The sequence below is a fragment of the Temnothorax americanus genome, unplaced genomic scaffold, assembly GCF_048541705.1.
Source record: "Temnothorax americanus isolate GAGA-0224 unplaced genomic scaffold, ASM4854170v1 Scaffold13, whole genome shotgun sequence".
NCBI lineage: Eukaryota > Metazoa > Arthropoda > Insecta > Hymenoptera > Formicidae > Temnothorax > Temnothorax americanus.
This window is the reverse complement of record NW_027509264.1, coordinates 959,338-981,323: the sequence shown is the minus strand read 5'-3', so window position 1 is coordinate 981,323 and position 21,986 is coordinate 959,338. Positions and strand designations below refer to the sequence as shown.

The following is a 21,986-nucleotide window of genomic DNA, read 5'->3' as shown; positions in this document are numbered from 1 at the left end:
TACAATCACTCGCTACTCCACAGAGATGGAGAACGTGCGAATATTCGATTTTCATGGCTTTCCACTTTCTCCTCTCCTCACCAGCTTTATTTGATTTTCTACGTGAGTCTGCCGTTCATTCTTCTCTTTCGATTTTTCTCCAATGTTTGTCTTTGCGTGAATTATTCAGCTGCTTCCCTATTCTTTCTCTTTACTTTTTATTTCCCTTTTTTTTTCGGCGTCTCTTCGCGTGAAAGCAAGGAGCGTCACGAAGAGAAATAATTGTCCGGCATCGCTGTTGATTCCACGTTGATGATCTCGTTTTAGCAATTATAAGTGACGATTTGCCTCGAGCCACGGTATTCAATTGTTCATTCTTGTATAATACTTCTATCGTAGCTTTTCGTCGCTTCAACTTTTTCCTTTACGTTGTCCTTTTTCGTCGCAGTTTCGACTTTATCGATCTCGGTTCGTGGTGAGATTTCTTTTTATTTTCAAACGCCATTATTACTCGCTCGGGCTTTCCGTATAATTCCATTTGAACTTCCGCTGTGGCAAGCTACGTGACATCCTGGAGATCTTTTTTCTACGACAATTTTGCAGCGTAGGTATATTTTGTATTTTGAACGGGTAGCGCTAAGACACCAGAAAACTTCTGTCTCGGTGAATATGACTTGCGTACGTCACTGGGTTTTTTTTCGTTGATTGATATTTATTTTCTTCTCGGCTGCCAACATGTCTTGCTATAATGATAATAATTCTTCTTTTGATAAATGTTTCAAAAGTAACGCCTATTGCGGTAATGACTTGAGATACGTGCGGGTCTATTTTTCTTGCTCACATTGCTCCCTTGTTTCCGATCCCTCGAGAAAAAGGCACATTTACGGCAATGACGATGTGCGTATTTTTCAATTCGACGATTCACCTCCATATCTTATTATATGTAAAAGTTTCTTGCTAAGAGAATGCGAAATGCCGACTTGAAATCAATCGGTAAGCCGATATTATATTTCATGAATGGATCTAAAAGATTATATTCTTTATGTGACAAGATTTATTGCTCATTTATGATAAAACACGGTATTGTACTTAGTATATAATACTAATAAATTGCGGAACTGCTTTATATATTTTTGGTATAGGTAATACGCGCTCAAATCTTCATCTCGATTTCTCGCTTTTTACTTTTCGCTTATATTCACGAGACACACGCCTCCTCTCGCTGTACTGCATAACGTCAAGTCGTTTGTATCTTTTTCTTCTTTTTCTTAAGCAACCGTTCCAACCAAGAGCGGCTCTCCTTTTGCGAAAATTCTTAGCAGAAGTCTCGAGAAGTTGTCACAGCTTCGCGCGATAAGTTCTAAGCAACGAAGCGAGGTTGGAACTTTTTCCCCGAGAAAGAAACAACCGCGGCGACGGAATACTTCCCTTTGCACTTTGTTCATGAGAGACGTCCGCTAATTCCATTTTCTTTCCTGACATTTAATGGAAGCGACCGTCTCATCGGCCGTTATACTTCCGTTCGATGAATCTGGTCCGGAATTTTTCTTCATTCCGCGGGATTTCGGACAAAGTCTTAAGGAAGTTCTGAACTCTTCGACTCCTCGGAGAGAAGGGATAAGTGAGAACTTTTCCTCGTTAAACGAAGAATGATATTCGTTTTGTCTGTCGCTTTTCTTCGACATCATTCTCATTTCTTTTTTATTATATTCCGTTTTCATACAAATGTATTTTCCATTGCAGAGCTTCGTTTCATTTATGAACGTTATAATCTTACAAAGTAAAAATTTTAATTTTATTATATTATAATCATTATCTCTTGTGTATGAATATCATGAATATTAGCTTTTTTATCTGACTTGTTTAATTATGAGAACTTAAAAATTATTATTTAGAAATGTAGTTGTAATGTGTATTTATAAAAATGTATTTCGTAAACAGTTTTGTTTTTTAATAAAAGATATTTACAGGACAAGACCTATTCTGGCGAAGAAAGAGTTCATCGTTTGCCAAGAAAGTCGACTATGCCGCCAACAATCGCGCCCACAATCGTACAGTTTTCTTTGCAATGTTGTTGTCGAAAATGGTGCGTTATGCGGTATATATTCTCCTTTATTGTTCCTTTTCTTGGACCAGTCTATAAAAACGTAGTCCTCGACACAGAAATGAATGCGTCGAGTTTCTTTCAGTGCTGTCACTTTGTGCGAAATAAAGGCGATCGGAAAGACGATGGTAGAAACATTGCGTGCAAAATGCTTTCTGCTATACGTTCCTCCCCCTCATTTCGTATCTTCCCTCTTGTCATTTTTATTCGAACAGCGCGCGACCAATGCGAGACCTTGCGCTACATGACGCTTCGTTTCAAACGCGTTTCTTTATATCTTTCTTATTTTATAAAACTGCGCTACTGGAAATCCTAACGAAATACGCTGCTTTATATCAAGGACGACAAGCTAAACCCTCCTCGACAGGCCCGTCTGACCTACAGGTGGGGTTCAAGAAGCTTGGGTATAGTACACAGTCACCGTAGTTAAGATGTTATCGTATCTCACCATGGTGAGCTTCCGGGGGGTTCGCCATGGTCAATCTGCGGGTATATCTCCGTTGATCTTGTCCCCCGTTCCGTCCCTTCATCTTTCCGTCCATGCCACGTTCACTACCTCTCTTCCACTCTACTTCAATGACCCATCTTCGATCTGATCGCCGTTTCAATCTGTATCTCTTTGCATAATTTTTTTATTTCTGACTATCGCGTCGTTGAGTAGGCGTCGTGTGAACGACATAACTACGCATTAAAACGATAATTTACGGTATGGAGAAGTGTGGAGAGTCGAGATAGAACGGTTCTCCCTAAAACATTTCAGTCTCCCTCGACAAAATTCTCCTATTCTTTTTTATACCGAGATTCTTCTTATCTGGTAATCCTCTAACTGCTGTTACATGGACAACCGCCTGCCTTCCGGACGTGATAGATAGTGCTGCAGGGGACAGCGGTCAATGGTCCATAGGTCTGATCAAAGGGCACCGCTGACTTTGAAGGTGCCCATAAATCCGACTTTATGGGACAAATTTCAATTCTTTATCGGGAAAAAAAATTGGGACTATCGAATAACATTAGAAGGAGCTCGATAGGTCCCTGTCTGTAAAAAATTTGTTTTCGGAAAGAATAATGTGATAAATAAATAATAAAAATCGAAAACTGATTTCCCCTTTTCAATACTTTGTGATCATATGCTTCTACAAAATTGATAGCATCGTTAAAATAAATTACTGCTATATCGAAAAGAAATCAGAAATGGAAAGAATAAAACATCAAAGGACGTATTGTTTATCAAACAATTTTCCTCCAATTTTTAGACATACAAAATCAAAGAAATATTTTTTTGCAACAGTGAAACCATTAAAAACATGAATAACACAAAAATGGAATTGTTACGAAAGAATGAACATTCCTATGCTTCGCAAAATCGAAATTAATGCGTAACTTGATTCAGGCGTTGTGCCAGATACCTCGAACTGACACGATTCTTTTGCCGTTAACAGCCCACAGTTAGCCGGCTCACTAAATCGATACTGCCCGCGAGCAAAACGAGGAGAAAGGGAACAACAATTAGCGTTCTGATACGGGAAATCAATTGAGGAGGCAGAAAGAAAGGGAGAAATCCCTGGCTCGAGATAATTGGTCTCGGCTCTTGAGTTTCCGCGACTAGCTCGTCAAGATATTCGAGCAAATCTTTTATGACGAAGGACTTCTCGCTCTCGTTGTATTCGTGAGACGCACGAAATACAGGAGACGAATTCTCCACTCGGCATAAACAGAAAGCGTCGTTTTTCTTTCATTTCTAGATATCTCTTAAGATCTTTATATATGTATAACGTAATTTTTGTATCACGTATGCGTATCCATTATTCTGGGTTTGAATTTCGAGAATGCAAGCCTCCCCCGCATTCAGGGAATTCTTTCTCGATGCGAAGACCGAGCCGGTCGACAATTTGACGACGAAGAAAAGAATTTTAAACTTCGCACGCCCCGTCGCTTTATCGACCTGCCTTCTGCCGCCCGGTTCTTGCTACTCACGCTGCTCGTACCGCCGAAGTACCCCGTGGCATCAATCTTGCATAGAATCCTCGAATTTACGACTCTCGTCCCGCGCGCTCACGTTGAATTACATTCGACGGACGCCGTAGAATGGCCGCGACTATCTCTACGTCCGGCGTCTATTCGCGTCGCTGCATTGCCGCGTATATAACGCACGTCTGTTTTACCGCTCCTCTTGTTCTCTGGCCGAGGCGATTTCAGTGACGATGAGATTAGCCCGATAAGCGACAGTCGCGCGGCTAAAATAAAGCGCGCCCGCCGTATTTCGGCCGGTGCGCTTTCCGCTCGCGTGCGACTAATCGCGTGAGCGTTTGCGGGAACTCGCGGCAACGGACTCGCGGAAACAAGGTAATCCGCGAGTATAAATGTATAATTCCCATCAACATTAATGCCGTTTTCACCGGGGCCGCTCAAAATCGTATGACCATATCGTTAAATTTTTTGAACTGCGTGATCACGCACGTAGCACACACACGCGCGCGCGCAATAAAATTATAAACTATATACGTTCTTGAAAATGCAACTCGCCGGTGAGTTGATAACACAGTCGCCGTCGGTTTCGTCTGAAGAATTTCCACGGTGGAAACTCTTAAAGTGTCATTTCACGCGGAAAGACTCTCTCTTCCGTCTCTTTATTCTCTTTTCTGCTCATTCTGCCATTCATGTCGTGCAACTGTAGTCAAATAAATGCTCGGGAAATAACAAGCGATCAAACGGTGGCTCAATAAGTTATTGTTGTCCCGTAAAGAGTCAATTTGTACAGTGTAAAGAATGGAGGTACTGCCATGCAACACTTGTTATCGGATATTCCGTGGGTAATTTTGCAGACGTTGTCCGCCGCATAGAGGCGATTTTTCTTGCCCGGCAATATACGTCCACGCGTAGTAGCGGAGTAATATCAAAGGGAAAATCCCGCCGACCGTAATCTAGATTTTCAATCTCGTAACAAATCGTATTATTCCGCGGTTAAACACGTCATTTATTCCATTCTGTTTAAATCGTCTCGCGTTATAAAGGGAGCGGCGCATATTCCAATATACGATTTCATATCGCGAGAAGAGAGAGAGGGAGAGAGAGACAGTTTAGATATATTTCACGGAAAGCACGAGATTTTTATTATTTATATCTTTAGAATAAAATTGATAATTTAAATGAGAAACGTTATACATATCTTATAGAATGTATTGCAAAACGGTGAACGTGTATACGGTGAATACACATACGCGTAACCACGTATGGCCGTCCTATTTACATTTCAGTAGCGCGTTCGTCGCGATGATAAAGAATCGCTATAATACATACAAACGCAATACCCTGGCGAAACAGGAAGAGCGTAGCGGGTGGGCACCGATATAACTACTCGCTCGGCTCGAATTTTTCATTCGCGAGGCTTCGCCAACGGTATATCTTGTCGACAATGGTGAATACCCGGTTGAAGCTAGGTCGCATCGCTGCATACGCGATTCACCGTGTGAATAAAGAAACGGCGCGGTCACGGTGCATGTGCGCCCGGCAAAAAAGGAGATGCGTCGTCCCGGATATGTACGATGAACGCACGGATTTGACCTACATTCCCATATTCGATTTTTTTATTTCCTCGTCGAGCGACAATCATTACCAATCGTTTCTGTCGAAATAATGCTCCTGGCCCCGTCGTAGCTTCTACGGGAAAGCATAACAGCTTGAAATTGGAGGTAAATTAATGATCAGATCGGGCTTCGTGTTCGGCGAGTAATTACCGATCCCGCCGGGAGGATGGCGCCGGGCGTGACGGGCGAAGAAGGAATTCAGCCAAACCTCCCTGTAATTTCTCGTTCATCCCTTCGTAAACTTGGCGGTGCCTAGGGTTATTTCAAGGGAGTCCCGAGATGACGGCGGGAAGGGGAAGGAGCGGTAGAAGGCGGTGGCGGCGACGGCGGGTAGGTATAGAGAGGCGGAATGCGTATAGAGAGGGATACGGATGTAACGGAGGGGTCGACGGGGGTGAATCTTACTCGGTGCGAAGGAGCAAGTTACCTCCCTCCTTCCTCCCGGTAAGGGCTTCTGTGTAGTAGGTGAGTTATTGGCGTTACGTTAGACGTCACATGCAGCGCCGACCCGGCAAGCCTCCGCTCGAGAGTGCTCACCAGCTTCTCACTCCCCCCCCCCCATCTTACCGCGAGTAAGACGCAATGTCAGATGCAAGACAAACGTCTCAATCCTAACCGGAACGACGAGAATGACGCCGGTGACGACAGCGTATGAATCCTCCTACGACTTCTCCGTTCGGCGAAGTCGCCGAAAGAAACGAAGGCGCACGCGCGTTCCCACGTCGATCTTCCCGGATCTGACAATGAAATCGAATGATGTATTCAACTGTGGTTAATTCATTCCGACGTTTATCACAGACGATGACGCGTGAACGTACTCGAGTAGAATGGATAACGAAAGTCTATTAACCCCTAAGTTACTATAATCAGTCTGTAAGATTCGAGTAAAAAATGTTAGAGTTTGGCTATATAAAAATTTTCTTTTGCTTTAAATCTTTATAATTTTATTCCTATTTATAAGTTACATAATAAAACTTATGTAGTTCGTCTAAGCAAACTTTGGCGCTCCGATTAAGTAAAATATAAAAAAGTATTAATGTTTGTCTGAGATATGAAGAAAAAAAGGTGTTCTGGATTTCCCAGACCGATAGTAGTAACGATGGACAACAACAAAAATTAAATTGAAGATAGTAACCTAGAGTTAAGTTTAATTTTGGTCGAAAGTGAGCAGACTGGAATTGCTCTACTGTTGCGCTGTAAATGTTGATCTACCAATCGAGGCAACAGTAATATTGTTTTTATCGCAAAATCAAATAACGTCGTTTTCTAGGATGGCATTTTATATAGGATACAAGAGAGATCGAAACCTTCGGGTGAAATCCCTCAAAGTGCGACATATTGTTCTCCATTGACTATCTGATGGTCGGAGTCATGCGCTTGCATGCAGTATCGTATGAGAAATGTCGCGTTGCCGGGTGAATAACGAAAATGGGTAAGCGTGGCACAACGGCGATTTCTTTCACGTCGCGGAGAACAATGTGGCGTTGCCAGCGTGACGAAGAAAATATGCGGAGAATCGGTGCATTCGATCGGGGAGGAAAATAGCGATGATTTGTCATCGCAATTCGCGAGCTATTTTGTATGCGAAGTGCGTTAATAACTTGAGATTACGTTGCTATTGTGTAAGTTCCTTTTTTAGCGGTAAACTAAGCTTATCCGTTTCAATAAATAAAATTGGTGTAATAAAGCGCTGTTCTTTTCGTTCAACAATAATTATTCTAATTTATTCATGGAACTAGTGATATTTTTTCCGTTAACATTGATTTTAATCGCGCGTTTCATTATACATTGCGTGTTGTACTACCTAAAAATACAACTGATAAGCATAGCGACTTATGGGGATATAATAGCTGAAATATGTTGATGATAATGTTAGTGGGGGATGATCGATCAACGTCAAAGGTCGATCGGGAGCCGGGAGTTACCAGTACTCTTTTTACCTCGCGAGAGACAAGCTTAGAGCACTTTATTTGTTCTCGCCGATACGGAAAAGTGGTTATGTAAGTGTGTCACGATCAAAGTAGTATCGTTACGTTGCTGTCAAAACTTCTTATATAAACCGTTTTTATTATGTAAAAGCGAGAGAGCCACTTTGCGACAAATCTTTTAACTTGATTTCAGTTTCGAAGACAAGCGACATGAAATTGATGAAATATTGACACGTTGATAAAATCTGAATTAATAAAAGTTGTGATATTCAGCTATTTGTTTAGATGCGTAAAGCTACGCGGTTTACAATGCGCGATGGATGTCGCGGTAGATTACCGCGAAGAAATAGCGTCCCACCCCGATATGCATCATTCTTTCCCTCCTTAACTGCTTCCAATCGTTTTGCGCAATACGAGTCGTATAGGATTGTCTGAAACTTATCGGAGAACGTCGATCTAAATCGCACCGAATGTGACCGATAAAAGCGGCCTTAATGACATCGGCCCTCTCCTCGCCGATTCGAACGAGAACACATTCGATTCGAAGTACATTTATCTTGGCCCCATGGCACGCCGCGCCGTTGTAAAGTATGGTTCCGGCGACCCTCCTTCGACCCTTCTGCCAGCTTCCGGACTATGCGCTTGATGGAATACGTGCGTGGACTGCACCCGCGCCTCCGCGGAATTCCTTCGCGTTTTTACGAACATTCGGCAGTTTCGCAGACTTCCTTCTTTCCGGAAGGGAAAACTTGTTTGATATTTGTTTTATTTGAGAAAGCACCCGTTTGATATATATTACGTAATATAGATAGCAAAACGAAAATTGTAAGTACTTAAATTATTGAGAACAGGATACACACAAAAGGAAAAACGTAAAAGTTCTTATATTCCTATCTAACGGAAATTTAGAAGAAAATACATCGGAATACACGCGCACGTATTGTGCTAGACACAAAAGCAGCCCTGAGTGGTCAACCAACGTTCTCTCACACGCTTGGAAACCGGATATTCTCTGTCGCAGCATTGTGGAACATGAGACTTGGGTGGCGGATTCGGCGCCTCGTCGGTGGTGAAAGCCGGCTCGCAGTGATTTGTTATCGTAACACCGCGATGGTGTTTGCCTAGCAAATCCTTAGCCACGTCTGCCAACTAAGGCCCGCCGCTTTCTACCCGTTCCTCGCGCGACCGACCCTCGCCCCCAACCCTTGAATCAACCCCTTGTAAAAACACGAGTTCACCTTGGGTCGGAATCAGTGGGCTGTCTACATGCGCATCTGTACGAGCTAACACCAGCTAATACCAGCAACGGCAACGGCAACGGCAGTAGCAACAGCAGCAACGTTCGAACCGCGATAGTAAACGATGACGAAGCCACTGGGACGAGGTAGAAGGTAAACTGTGTCATGACCTGTGAACGCGCCAGGCTCTCCTCCTTCCGGCGAGCAACCTATATTTCAAGCGGTGATAAATCAGCTAAGATTCCGGAAATTTACGCGCGACCTGGATCCACCGCGGCTATCATTCCCGCTTGCAATGGAGAAAGAGGAGTAAGAGAATAAGGGAGGGTTCGCGTATAGGAAGGCGCGGCGCGAAAACGGCGAAGAAAGAGAATCGAGAGTAGAATAATAAAAAGGATAAAAAGGGTCGTTAAAGGCGAACCGATCGTTCGATTGCCACTAATTAATTCCACGAAGCCGAGGCATAGCTTGAAAATATTTTGCGATCTCGTCATCAGCGTCATTATCGTTTCAGATATCATATCCCACTCGGTGTTAAAATGTTTGCTCCTAATTCCCTTCATGCCTGATGCATAAGTATAGTATGTCTCATTTTCGCCACTAGCTTACTGCATCTTTTTATCAAATATATAAAAGAACGAGACACATTTATGTAATTCTATAATATATATATATATATATATATATATATATATATATATATTATAGAATAACTACGAGCATAATTGCTTTACAACAAAGTTCAATGATTTTTAATATGAGATTAACTATAACCAATGCAAAAAAGAACATTATTCTTATTTTCTAGCATCGATCGAGAATTGTATTATTCAAATACGATTTATTGGCAAAGGGTGGGGCATTTTAGATACCTGCAGCTAGCAGTCACGTAAGTCGAGACTATCGATTCCTCCTAACCAACGAATTATTCCGCCTGCACCCAGCAATAATCTACCGTTGCTCTCCTTAGTTTTAGTTTTAAGTAGATGTTATTATAATCAAGTATGTCATCATCTCGTGCGCGGAGAAGTTTCGCTCTAAGCACGAAGACTCGGAATAATTGATGCAACGGACTCCTCTTTCGATACCCGTATCAGTTAGCGTACAACCACTCGCCGAGGAGCTTTCGCCTAAAGTTTGTTGGTAAAAGTTACTTGGGAAATTTCTTTGAGATCGACTTTAGGAAACAAACATTATTTTTAAATGAATGCATTAACCGCGCGGCGACGAGTATAATCTTCCTTCTTATAATTTTGCTTTAAGCTCGTTGAAACAATATTTAATGTTAACGCGGTATTGACACTACAATTGTGTAATTTCAGTTGAATTATAATTGTTATCATGTAGTAACAATTATACTACAATTATACATATATAAATTTAGATATCGCGCGTATTAATCACAAAATGAAACGTAAGATCCAATTTCAGTATCCAATCTCCAATTTATACGTTGTTATCATTTTGGAATATATTGAATTTATTTCAATAGGTAGGTTACAGTTTAACATGTTCCCGACGCAATTGCTCATGGCGCGACTGCTAATTATGTGCTAATTTGGAGTTAGTAATGGAACGCACTAGATAACGCTATCGGAATCAGCGTCAGCTGTTTTTATCGGTTGCTCGGCAACGGGAATCCAGAATGAGAAATACGCTGGCATTTTCAATTTGTACGCTTTATGAGAGACATTGCAGCATAATCCACGAAAAATTGACCGTCCAATCATCCGCGGCAAACATACACTAAAATTGCAAGTTTATCGACATTGTTCGCATTGTTGTTTATATCACGCTCGATACGCGTCCACGTTATTCTGTCGTGAATTCAAGAGCACTGTGATAGCACGATGTTAGATATTAACGGAATATTTACGAGCATAACCGCGTGGCGATACTTAATTGTGAATTGGCTTGACATAGTAATAATTCCTTATGACACACACACACACATTCATCGTTTCTCTCGTTACTAGAAAATAATGGAGACACGCGCATAACCGTCTAAATAGCTATTACTGTCATAAAGTTAATGCAAGTAGTGTATATGTATGCGGTCGGATGAACTAAATCGTATAACAAGACATGTGAAGTATTTCAACTAGTGGAATATTCCAACAACGTCTTGGAAGTAAATTACACTGATTGAGATCCCGAATTAATGTTTGTCCCGTTGACGATGCGCAACGTGCACGGTTTCCACAATCGATCGTTCGACGAAGATCAACTCCCATCCTGGCAGATAAAATTAAATGTGGCGAAAAGTTCGGCGCTGCTCGCAGACCCAAACATATCGATTATTTGGGGAAGGGTCGAAATATCTGCCTCAATGAGTAAAGGTACGTTAATTAAAAGTTCTCATTAACGATCTCGCCTCTCGCAATCGCCATCCACCGTTCGGTCTTACTCCCCTATTTAATGTATAATGATCAAATAAATCAACGACCCACAAACACCTCGTCAATATTTGAAACCGTAACATGGGCAGTCGGCTTACAATGAAATCGATACGCTTCCTGATCTTTAATTAAAATATACGCTAATTTTTTTGACGGCGTATGTAATACTACGGATTATTGTAACGATCAGAATTTTTAAATTAATTAAAGCTTATAACAAGCTTATAACGTGATAGACAGCGAAAAAAGGTTTCAGAACAAACATTATTGCTAATGAGGAAGGTATACAAGAAAACTTTCGCATTTATTGCAAGAATAGTAATATTTTCTAACATTACGTGGAGGAAGATATATGCGCGCATCACTTGCGTATTGCGATTCACACATGATATACTTCTTAAGACTTTTCCACATCCATATCCTTGAAATATTGTATATGACTCTATTCGTTCGTTGCGCGAAAGTAGAACGAGCAGACATCGGATTTTCTCAGGTCATCGCGTATAGACAGATCGAGACAACCGATTTTGCATTCTCTCACCTCGCCTCTTGTCTCAGGTGCTACACCGAGAAACGCAAATCGAAGAGTTACTGAGAAGCAAGGTAATTTCACACAGTGAAAATGCTAGCAGTTATGAGATAAGAGGGGAGATTGGATTCCTCGTTCGTTGGATTTTCAATTTATCAGACAGTATCCGAACTATAGACTACCTCTTCGAAACTATTCCGACGTTTCTCTTTACATTTACAATCGTGTAAATTATTCGTTATTTTATTTTTAAGTTATTGGTATAAGAAGCTTGAAGTAAATGCATTAATGCAAAGAAAGATTTACATACATGTATTTAACATGCATATAATCTGCCAGAAACATAGAATACTGTTGTACTCCATGTTTTTTATATTTAACAGACTTCTCGTGATCTTCACGGTTGATCGATCAGGTGATAGCGCTTTATCAATAGGAACAGTGTACTGCTGACGTGTGAAAACAAAGGAGATGAGTACTGCTCGTCGCAAACTCCAGTAGCGAATCGATGTTATCGGAAGGTATCGCTATGCAGTAAAACCGCCCGACTTGTATTGAGTTCGACGCTTGTTCAACACTCTCAAGGCTTCTCCCTATAGCAGCATGTGCAACCCATACGTGTATATAGACACGCATACGCACAATTGTGCACGTGTGTATTTTTGGAGTAGCTTCGCCGGTGTTCGCGCCTCGCGCTGCAGGGAAAAAATCCGTGAGCCCCAGACGGTTATGCAACGTGCAGGGGTGTCTGAAGCGGTTCTTCAAGCCACCCGAAACGACTAACTACCACCTTCGTGTCACACCTCATTATGCCGCCACGTCGCTTCGTTAGCGCCGACGTCACAGTCGACGAACAAAGAACGAATCCGCGACGATCGGTATCCGCGAATGATGCGCCGAGTGATTTTAAAAGCTTTATTAACGTAGGTCTGCCTAGATTTGCACGATTTATATGAAGGGTGGAAGAAGAAGTATGCGCGTTGTAAAAAAATATAAATCTGCGCACTGCACCAGACTCGAGTGTAATGAATTAATATTTTCGCTCGTGCGATTATGCGCATTATAATGCGCGTGTAAATACGCTACGTGCACGTGCACAAACGGGTAGCCGTCAAGGTAGGAGTATCACAGACAGATAACTCGACAGTCCGCACTCGTAAACCAGAAACTTGCGCAATCACAAGTTGGCAGAAGTCCGCCCCGAGCTCGTGAGCCTGAAACTCATAAAACTACTGTAATTGTAAAACACGAAAGGGCATAGGCGGAGCCAAAATACCGTGGCCGACTGGCTTATGCATCACGGTTTACGGTATGAATTATTTCACTTGTTGAAATCATTATCTTTTTTCCGACAATCTTCCCGAGTATTGCGCTTCTTTTTTTGCTCATTACCTCTTCCCGTACCTCCGCAAAAAATTTTATGAAATAACGAAAACGCGGCGGATGCTCCGGAAACTTCAATAAATACAGCGTTTCTCTTGGAAAAGGTCGCTATTTCGGCTCTTTGAATTGCTTACGTTAAAGCGAAAGATCCTCAAAGAGAGTTACTTCCTTTTATCGGAATTCGATATTCGCTTTCGTCTTGGAAAAGGCTACTTTGATGGTTCTTGTGGATCTTCTTTCTTCGGTAAAATCTGGCTGCGCGGTAGGTTCTGGATAGACGCCACTGGATGACTTTCGGGGAAAATATCATATTTCTTATTCGTTGTTGCTACTGATACTTGCTTTGCGGTTTCTTTAAGGAGAAATCGTTTGCTTATTCCCAATATTGTAGAAAATGAAAATCATTAACTTTCATTTGAGAGAAACCGCGATGCTCAAAGGTAAACTACATTATTTCAAGAAAATTCCCTGCTCGTTGAATTCATTGCAGTCTAGAACGGTTCTTTCTTAAATGATCGGTGTACGCGAGAAATTACCATTATATATATGAATAAACGTTTCAATGAAACATCGGAATACCCGTTAACATTGAGGGATACTCTCAATGTAAAATGTTGCGATAGATAATTTATAAGAGCTAACCGTGCAACGTAATTTAAATTGTCTTTTGTACTGTGTATTAAAAATAAAGTATATTGCTGGAAATACTGTTTCTATCACGTTGGTTTGAGCAATAAAGGCACTACAGCCATCTGTGTTCAATATCCTTCTGTTCGTGCGACAATTCATTAGAGCTTGGATCAGCCAGCTGCTGTGTACGCATAGTTAACAAAATTCATTACCCTTTTGAGGACATGTACGCGCGAGTACGAAAATCACTATGATTTTATTGGAGCACTATGGCACTGCAAAGTCGATAATTGAAAGTTGATACCGTCATTGTTTCTGACTTGTTGTAAATAACATTGTAATTTATGCACAGGGGTTATGGTATATTCTGCAGCAAAACCTTACAAGTATTAATTAATATAAAAGTCGCACTGCGAAGTAATACACAATTTCTCGTTTTGCGTTATTAAATCTATAAATTGTCGAGTCTATATTGTTTAAAGTCTTCGCGGCTTAACGTTCATCCCTTGCCACCGGTGCAAATGGGATTGTGGAATTAAAGATTAGCACAGGGAGGGTAGTAGAGATCCCGTTAAGGAAGATCGACCGTTAAGGAACATTTCGAGGATTCTCGTCTCGATAAGCCCCGCACCGATCTTCGGGCTTCTTAGAGGCGTCCTGGAATTATTTAGTGATGCGTGAGCCGCTCCAGGCTTGGCTCCAGACCGAGGTTAATGGCTTCGATTCCCAGTAGTGCGTTCGCCAAACTCTCTAAGTTAACGATATCTCATTGGTTCCCAACTGTAAGTATACAATTACTGAAATAGTTGAGTTAGGAACTAATATAGTATATGCGTATGTATATATGTACGTAGAGCGAAATATAGTTCTATCTCACTGTTTCATCGTTTAAAGGAAATCGTTATCGACTCGAAAAAATCTCGACATAGAAAAAAATACTATATTGTAAACTTCATCGGAAAGGCATGCGGGTTTATATGTCACCATGATGATGGGTAGCTGTTCGATCAGCGAACAGATATGTATATCGGTAAAGAACGACTCAACATGCATTATGTTGTACATAGGGATATAACGGTACGTGTGGAATGACTGCGCTAAATATGAAACTTCTCGATAATGCAATCTTGTACCGCGCACTGGATTTACTTTTCGGCTCGAAATCGCCTGACAGTCAAGAGCACCAAATTTTCGATATCGGAAGAAAGAGAACAGGAGGAAAGGAAAGCTACGGGGGGCTGCGTAAAAAGTGGAAAGAGGCTGTAGAGGAATCGGTAGAAGCTCGAGCGGTATTACGTTTATTTATTGATCGTATTTGCCTCCCAGCCAACTGAATCCTGGAAGAATTAATCCCGCTTTGCTCGGCCGAAGTACAGCATATTCACGATGCGACGAAATAAACTGCTACTCATATTCCGTACTATATTCCAATGAAACTGTTATTTCGAGATAAAATTGAACAATGCGAATTGGTAAAACTTTGTAAAGTTTGGACGAATTGCAGTTACATTTCATCGTTATGACGAACGAATGTTCTTCCATCGCGCTAATGTTTATTTGTTAAATGTAAGAGAATTTCGTCGCTGGATATATTTATAGTTTGACGGGAACAATTCCTTATTTTGTTTGAAAACTTGAAGGACGCACTCAACATGGTCAAAACGCTATACGTCAACCGTTGCACTTAGCCTGATCATATCTTTCCGAGGTTAAATGCAAAAGGACTTCACGAACGAGCATATCTTATTCTGTTGGCAGTTTCGTTCTGAGGTGAACTTAACGAAAATTAGCGGAAGCGGCGGAGAAGTCGCGGACCTCGCGGAGATAGGAAAACGCTCGACCAAAAGGTGGCAGAGAAGGAAGTGGTTGGAAGAGGCATTATATTATGTGCCACGGGGCTAAATTGAATTCTCGCGCCGCCGCTTTCCGGAAATAATATTATGTTTTATGTCCCCGACACCCGCGCGGAGCCCTATTGGAATCCCTTAATAGGAATTTTTCACATTTTCCGCCAGCTCTCGGCGAATAAGATCAGCGAGAGGTGGCAGCATCCATTGGCACAGATTCCGATCTGCTGGGGATTGAAAATGGCGGAGGCGAGCCGGAGAACACCACTTTCCTCCCGGTTCAAAACCGAAGGTTGAAGCGTGCGCGTGAGTGTGTTGCGTGGATGGTGGTGGTGGTGCGATGGGGTTCGCCGGAGTTCTTGCCGCTGTTTGCTTTTGCTATTCGCTTTCCTGCCACGGTGGGCGCGAAGAAAATTCCGGCATCGCTGGCTGGCACCACCAACGCGAACTACCGCCGACCGATATCAGCGACTAGAGTTGCTATCATTCTCCACCAATAGAAAGCTGTGGTTTCTTCAGCTTTCGGGATAGCGTGGCGCACGCGACGCTCGATAACTTTTAAAAGAACGACGCTAATCGGGGGAACACCTGCGGTAATATTTTACACTTAATTCGCGTCCTATAGGAGACGAAGACCCAGCGCGATTCAAATTATCACCCTATTTCTTCCCGGAGTTCAATTTATACGTGTCCCACCGCGGCAAGATTCACTTAATAAAAACATTTCAAAAAATTTCAAACAATTGATTGAAACGAATAATCAGTAGACGAAAAAAGACCTAAAAAAGCTATGGAATCAGAACCGCGTTAAAGTAACTTACTGAAAAACGTTTGGATTAATGGCTGAACCCTTGTGTTCTTTTTTTTGCCTTTTTCCCTTCCCTTTGGACGTAGAGAGTTCGTTCGTTTCAACGGTGATACAATTCATTCGCGGTTTTCTCGAAAAGCGATCATCCGTGGTCGGTAACCAACGAATCTATTTGTTTGAGGTGTATACTCGGCGCATGCTATTTTCAGTTTTAATCGCGTGTACTCAGCAATCTCGCGGTTAAACGCGCCACGTTCTATCGCAAACAAATGCGCACGTAATAAAGTTGGCAAACGTTTTTCCTACCCCGAAGTTGTATCGAGAGATACTACCTTTTTTTTAATTGCAACATGAATTTTTTAAATCAGGCAGCAACTTTAAATATTCATGTCTCGTCCCGGAGCGGCAATCCATTTCGCGGAACGCAAACTGCCGGTTATTTCTCCTCGTTATTACGTACGCGCGGCATTCACGTGATGGCATAAGCGTTGATTTACAGATAATTTATTGATGCTCGTTCTGTATGAGTCTCACATATATTTAGCATAAATAAATTTGTCATACGACTTGCTTTCCCGTGTGCTCCCCAACAGAGATAAACGATTTTCATGCTTTTCTTTCACGACTAAAACAATTATCGTACTGTAGTATTACCTTAGGGCACTGCCACTATTCTTAATTATATTACGCCGTAAATTTCTGACGTAATGATAAATCTATATACGTAGGTCCGAGAGATACGAGAGAATATTTCAAAGTTAAAAACGTTTTTGCGGCAGACTCTTTCCAGGAACGTATGAAACCTATCTGTAACCTGGTTCAAGACAGTTTTATCGTCGTCGCGAGATATACAATCGGGCGCGCAGGTCTCGGAATCGATTTACCGCGCTCATGCTTTACACGCGAACAGTTTAGTTTCGCGGTGTACAATGGATTTTTGGAGCTGCTGGTACAACGCGATTTTTGAAAATTACGATCGCGCTGCCACTCGGCTCTTTGTACCGCCACCTCCGTCTCTCTCGTCTGAATTCGTTTAACGGTAACTTGCCAAGACGCATCAGCATAAACGCATTCAAACGGAATAGATATTATACAGGTGCTAGGTTGCCTTTGAATGATATTCAAATGTATTCCGGAGAGGTGTGTCTTTGGTGCGAAACAGCTCGTAGTTTTACGAGTTTATCTACGTCGGCGAGCGTTTAATGTTCGCCATTTTATACCAGCAAATAACGCAATAACGGAGCCAAAGCGAGAGATGTGGAATGATGTTATTACCATAACAGCTGATTTGATCTTGAGCCTTTCCAAATCACGTATTTTTGTGAGCTCAGTATATTTCCTATCTAATAAAGTATCGATATCTTGTTGTAAGAGATACGAGTTTAGTCGAACGACGCGATAGCGAGATTTGACTAGTTTTACCTCGTAAAAGTTCCATTCGCGCGGAACCTCGTGATTGCGTGCTAATAAGGCTCCGTAAGAAGTGCGCTCGTTGTCGTGGGACTTATCGAACTATCGACTCGCTTCCGAACTATTCGCCCTCGCTTTCATTGGCCCAGATAAAAAAAAAAGCTCGAAGCTTATTTGTCGGCGAGTCATTCCTTCCGAAAGCGCGGCATTTATCGCTCCGAGATTGCGCGGAAAGATAACGATTCTCTTCGCTTCCTTGGCGTTGGCCCCTAACGAGCCAGCGTCTTCTGGGAGATCATAGATACCGCGGCGTATCTGGCGATTAATGAGGATTCCGCGACGTATATAGGCCAGGCGGTATTTTCGTTTCGATTCTAACTACCGCGATCTCTCGCCCGTCGTTGTCGGCGAATTCCTGGGAGCACGCTCGAGTTCGAGCGACGAGTTCACAAATTTTCCTCGTTCGCGAGTAATTTATCGCACTCGGCGTTTGTTTCCTATCGTCCCGATTGCGACCTGTTAGATCGAGTGCGATTGAATGAAAACAGCCGTGCTCGTTGAGTTTATTTACACATCATTCTGTATAACTTTCAGCAAGCGTTTATACGATCAAATGAGAATATCGCTGCGATTTGTGCAGCCGGTTCAATTGCAATGGTGAGAGATATTTTTATTGCGTCCTGCTGGGATAGCTGAAGTAAAATTTTCATTAAGCAGAATCAATATTGCTGTCCGTATATATAAAATAGGCGTACGCGAAACTTTATTCGGCGCGAATTGCCGCCTGTTTTTGATATTCCGTGTAGCAAACAACACTTCTGATGTCGACGAAAAATAACATGTTTGCATACGTTCACATTTTAATGCTTCCACGATACTTCTTACAATTTTTACCTCTAATTTTCTTGTTGTATCAAAAGCGTCTCGTACACGTGACGCTCTCTAATATACGCTGGAATTTATCGATAGGTTTTCAGGGGCTCTATACGCTTTTGAAATTTTTATCACACACGTGCCGAGTAATAAATAAAAAATATATTACGTGGCGTTTATTACTGTTACGGTTTTATGCATATATTCCAATTCATATTAACAAAAAATAATATATGTACATCGCATTTGCATTCATTGTGTCACGAACAACGAAATTTCCATATTTAAGAGAAAGAGAAAGATAACTATTTGCGTAAAATAAATATAATAACACACAATGGATATTTGAAATAAATATATAATAGCCGTAAAAAAATACGATGTACAACGACAGATATTGGAAAACGGCAATGTCCTCTAAGCGAGTTGCCTCTCGTGGAAATACCGGTGGGTCCTTAACTCATAGATTTCGATCGCGAGGAAAATACTCAGAGTTCTTCCGAATTAATTTATCTCGATGCTATATACCGTACATTTCACGGCTCTCCTCCGCCTCTCGATTCATTACATCTCCGATTGCGACGTTCTACTTTCTTTTTCACCGTTTAACGACACTTAAAGTTCGTAACTCTCTAGCAGCTTCGATTCGCCGAGTAACGACTTGGTAATTTCTGCGCGACATTATCGCTTACGTTGCTGGATTCATAAAACTTTAGCGTGCACGACGAACGCGTCAAATAACAGCGTGAAAATGAACTAAGCCCCGCGATCGCGTTGCGTGAAAGTAACGAGAAGCTGTGCAATATTGTATAAAACTGGGTCGCCATCAACTGTATTTCGTGGTGCGCTGTGTTCGTGAAACAAAATCAAACAAGGAGATAAATTTTGCTTAAAAATTGCAGATATTGTTACATGGTACAAATTATAACCGAAGATATCTATGTAAAAAAAAACTAGAGTAATGACCGAACGTCTGAAATTATATATTTTTACATTGCAAGTAGAAAAAAGATAGGTATATCTGAAGGATAATTATGTCTGTGATAATGATTACGTCTAAAGACGTTAATTATTGGGAACAATAATTATTGGTTATATTTATTTATATTTATATTTATATATTATATAAAATAACGTATATAAACACTCTCTAAATCTGTCGCACTCGTTATTATACGTCGGTATCGTGACTGAGATACCCCGGTAGTCACGGATATCGACAAATGTCGCTTCTGCAGAATGTTGCTGCCTATAAGTACGATGTCGGCGTGTTGAGAATGGCAGGCTGGTTGCATCGTGGAAACAACAAAGCCGAATATCGATTAAACGATGCAGCGCGTTCTCTGCGTGCAGGTAATTAGTAGATGCACGGAGAGTTTTAATGGCCCTTTAATAACGCGCAACATCAAATTATAAAGGTGGGTCGTAGACCCTGGCCTAACGTACCCTGTGCGCCCCGCACGTAATCCCGGCGTTCCTTCACGGCAACATCATGTGGCGATTATCGTGGTTGATTTGCAGAATAATTTCAATCCTTTATCCCTCTCTGCCCTCCCAAGTCAAGTTTGCGATTGTTTTTTCTCAGGTAAAGAAACGTATGATATGTCGAAAAGATCATAAATTGTGTCAGACGGACGCCCGACGAAATTACAACGGTGAAGCAATATTCGCTACGTGATACCGACGGGCGCGCGAACAGCGACGAAAATTTAATAACGTACGTGCACGGGCTCTGATTGCGATTAAATTAATTACACGGGGATATTTGTTAATCGATTGTTTTCGAAGTCGCGCGCCGCTCTTGGCATCAATGGAAGCGCTGCGCCGGTTGCGAGAATTACGCGTATTAAGCGCAAACTTACGCTTTAATTTAGCTCGCTGCTTTGACTCGATTCTCGTTCCTTAATCGCGTTACAGTTCTATATTGTTTCGCATTATCGTCCTATTTTGCGCGCGAGAAAGAAAATGGATTAATTATTCGATCCAGGTTATATACGCGCTGTTAAGCTTTTTTTGCAAAAAAAAAAAAAATGTCGAGATTTGGCATGCGCTTGCAATTCGCTCACACAAAAGTTCGACACTTTCCAAATCGATAGTTCACCCGGCTGTGTTGGGCTCTCTCCTGGCTATAGTAACGGGGTCAAAGCGATTCCGGAACCGCTTGGAAATCGACTGCAACCACATGGATCCGGGTTACCACCGCTCGTTCTCAGATATTGGAAGTTTCACGGTGGTCGTTACACCACACGGAATTAATTGGTTTAATTAAGTCACCGAATTGGTCCCGCTCATGGATTCGCGCCGGATTAATGCGTGATCAGATACGGCGCACCTGTTTGCCGTCGGGATGCGACGGTCAGGAATATTCGAATTGCCATCGATATATGTGGATCGACAGCCACATCGATTACGAGCTGGCAATTTATTTGAGCGATCTAGCACCATTCTATTTGCGGAGAACGATACTCTATTGCTGGGTTACACGCGCTGTTGCGTTGAACGTGAATGGATCTCGATTTTGCGAAAGCGCCGCGTGTTCTGAGTTACCGCGGTTTTATTAATGCGCGTTAATTGCGTTGACGAACGACATGGAAATTCTTTCCTCTACGGTGACATTTCTTCGGAGTAACAAGCGCGCCAACGCGCATATTGAACGTGCCCAAAATTATCACACGTCGCTCTTGGAAAGACGTAATTGTAAAGAATGACCTCGTTTTTCATTAAACTGCCCATTAGCCGTTCCTGCCCGGCGGGCAACATTAAAACCTTGAGCGAAAGGGTATATAAAAGGGTTCCTGAAAAACGCCCGTGCGGGGACCCTTTCTCTCGTCCGAGAGAGAGAGAGAAAGAAAAAGAGTGAACTCGTCCGCTTTCGCAAGGACGTGGCAATTATTCACGACGCAAAGGCCATCGCCATGTAACCGCTTAATTGTCGTTTTTATATATCCACCGAAGTGACTAATATCATGCGAATCGATATCGTGGACAGTGTGTGTTTTCCCTTGCCGGAGAAACAGTCTTTAGTTACTCCCAGCTATGTATCGCACAGTCGACCAAGAATATCTCGCAGATACCTTCGGCGAATATTAATTCACGAGCGTCGAGGGGCCAGCCTATCTTAGGTAAAGTTACCTTACGAAGCAACTAAATAATTATTGTAACGTTATTAAGGGCTGAATGTTTTGCTACGTTAATTATATGTTCACGAGAAGGTCATGTTAGCAACAGAAGCGACCAAAATAAGCCTTAATTAATTTGCGGGGAGAGCTCTAAA

At 42.0% G+C, this 21,986-nt stretch overlaps 1 protein-coding gene and 1 long non-coding RNA gene across 2 annotated transcripts in view; one reads left to right on the top strand and one right to left on the bottom strand.

Moving 5' to 3' along the window:
* The window catches only part of Sema2a (Semaphorin 2a), a 320,164-nt gene that overhangs the window by 6,287 nt on the left and 291,891 nt on the right, over positions 1-21,986 (top strand). The window lies entirely within an intron of this gene.
* The window catches only part of LOC143893830 (uncharacterized), a 42,452-nt gene continuing 34,711 nt past the window's right edge, over positions 14,246-21,986 (bottom strand). Inside the window, exon 3 of the long non-coding RNA XR_013255933.1 lies at positions 14,246-14,554. This is a non-coding gene — a long non-coding RNA (uncharacterized LOC143893830). The remainder of the gene's footprint in view (positions 14,555-21,986) is intronic.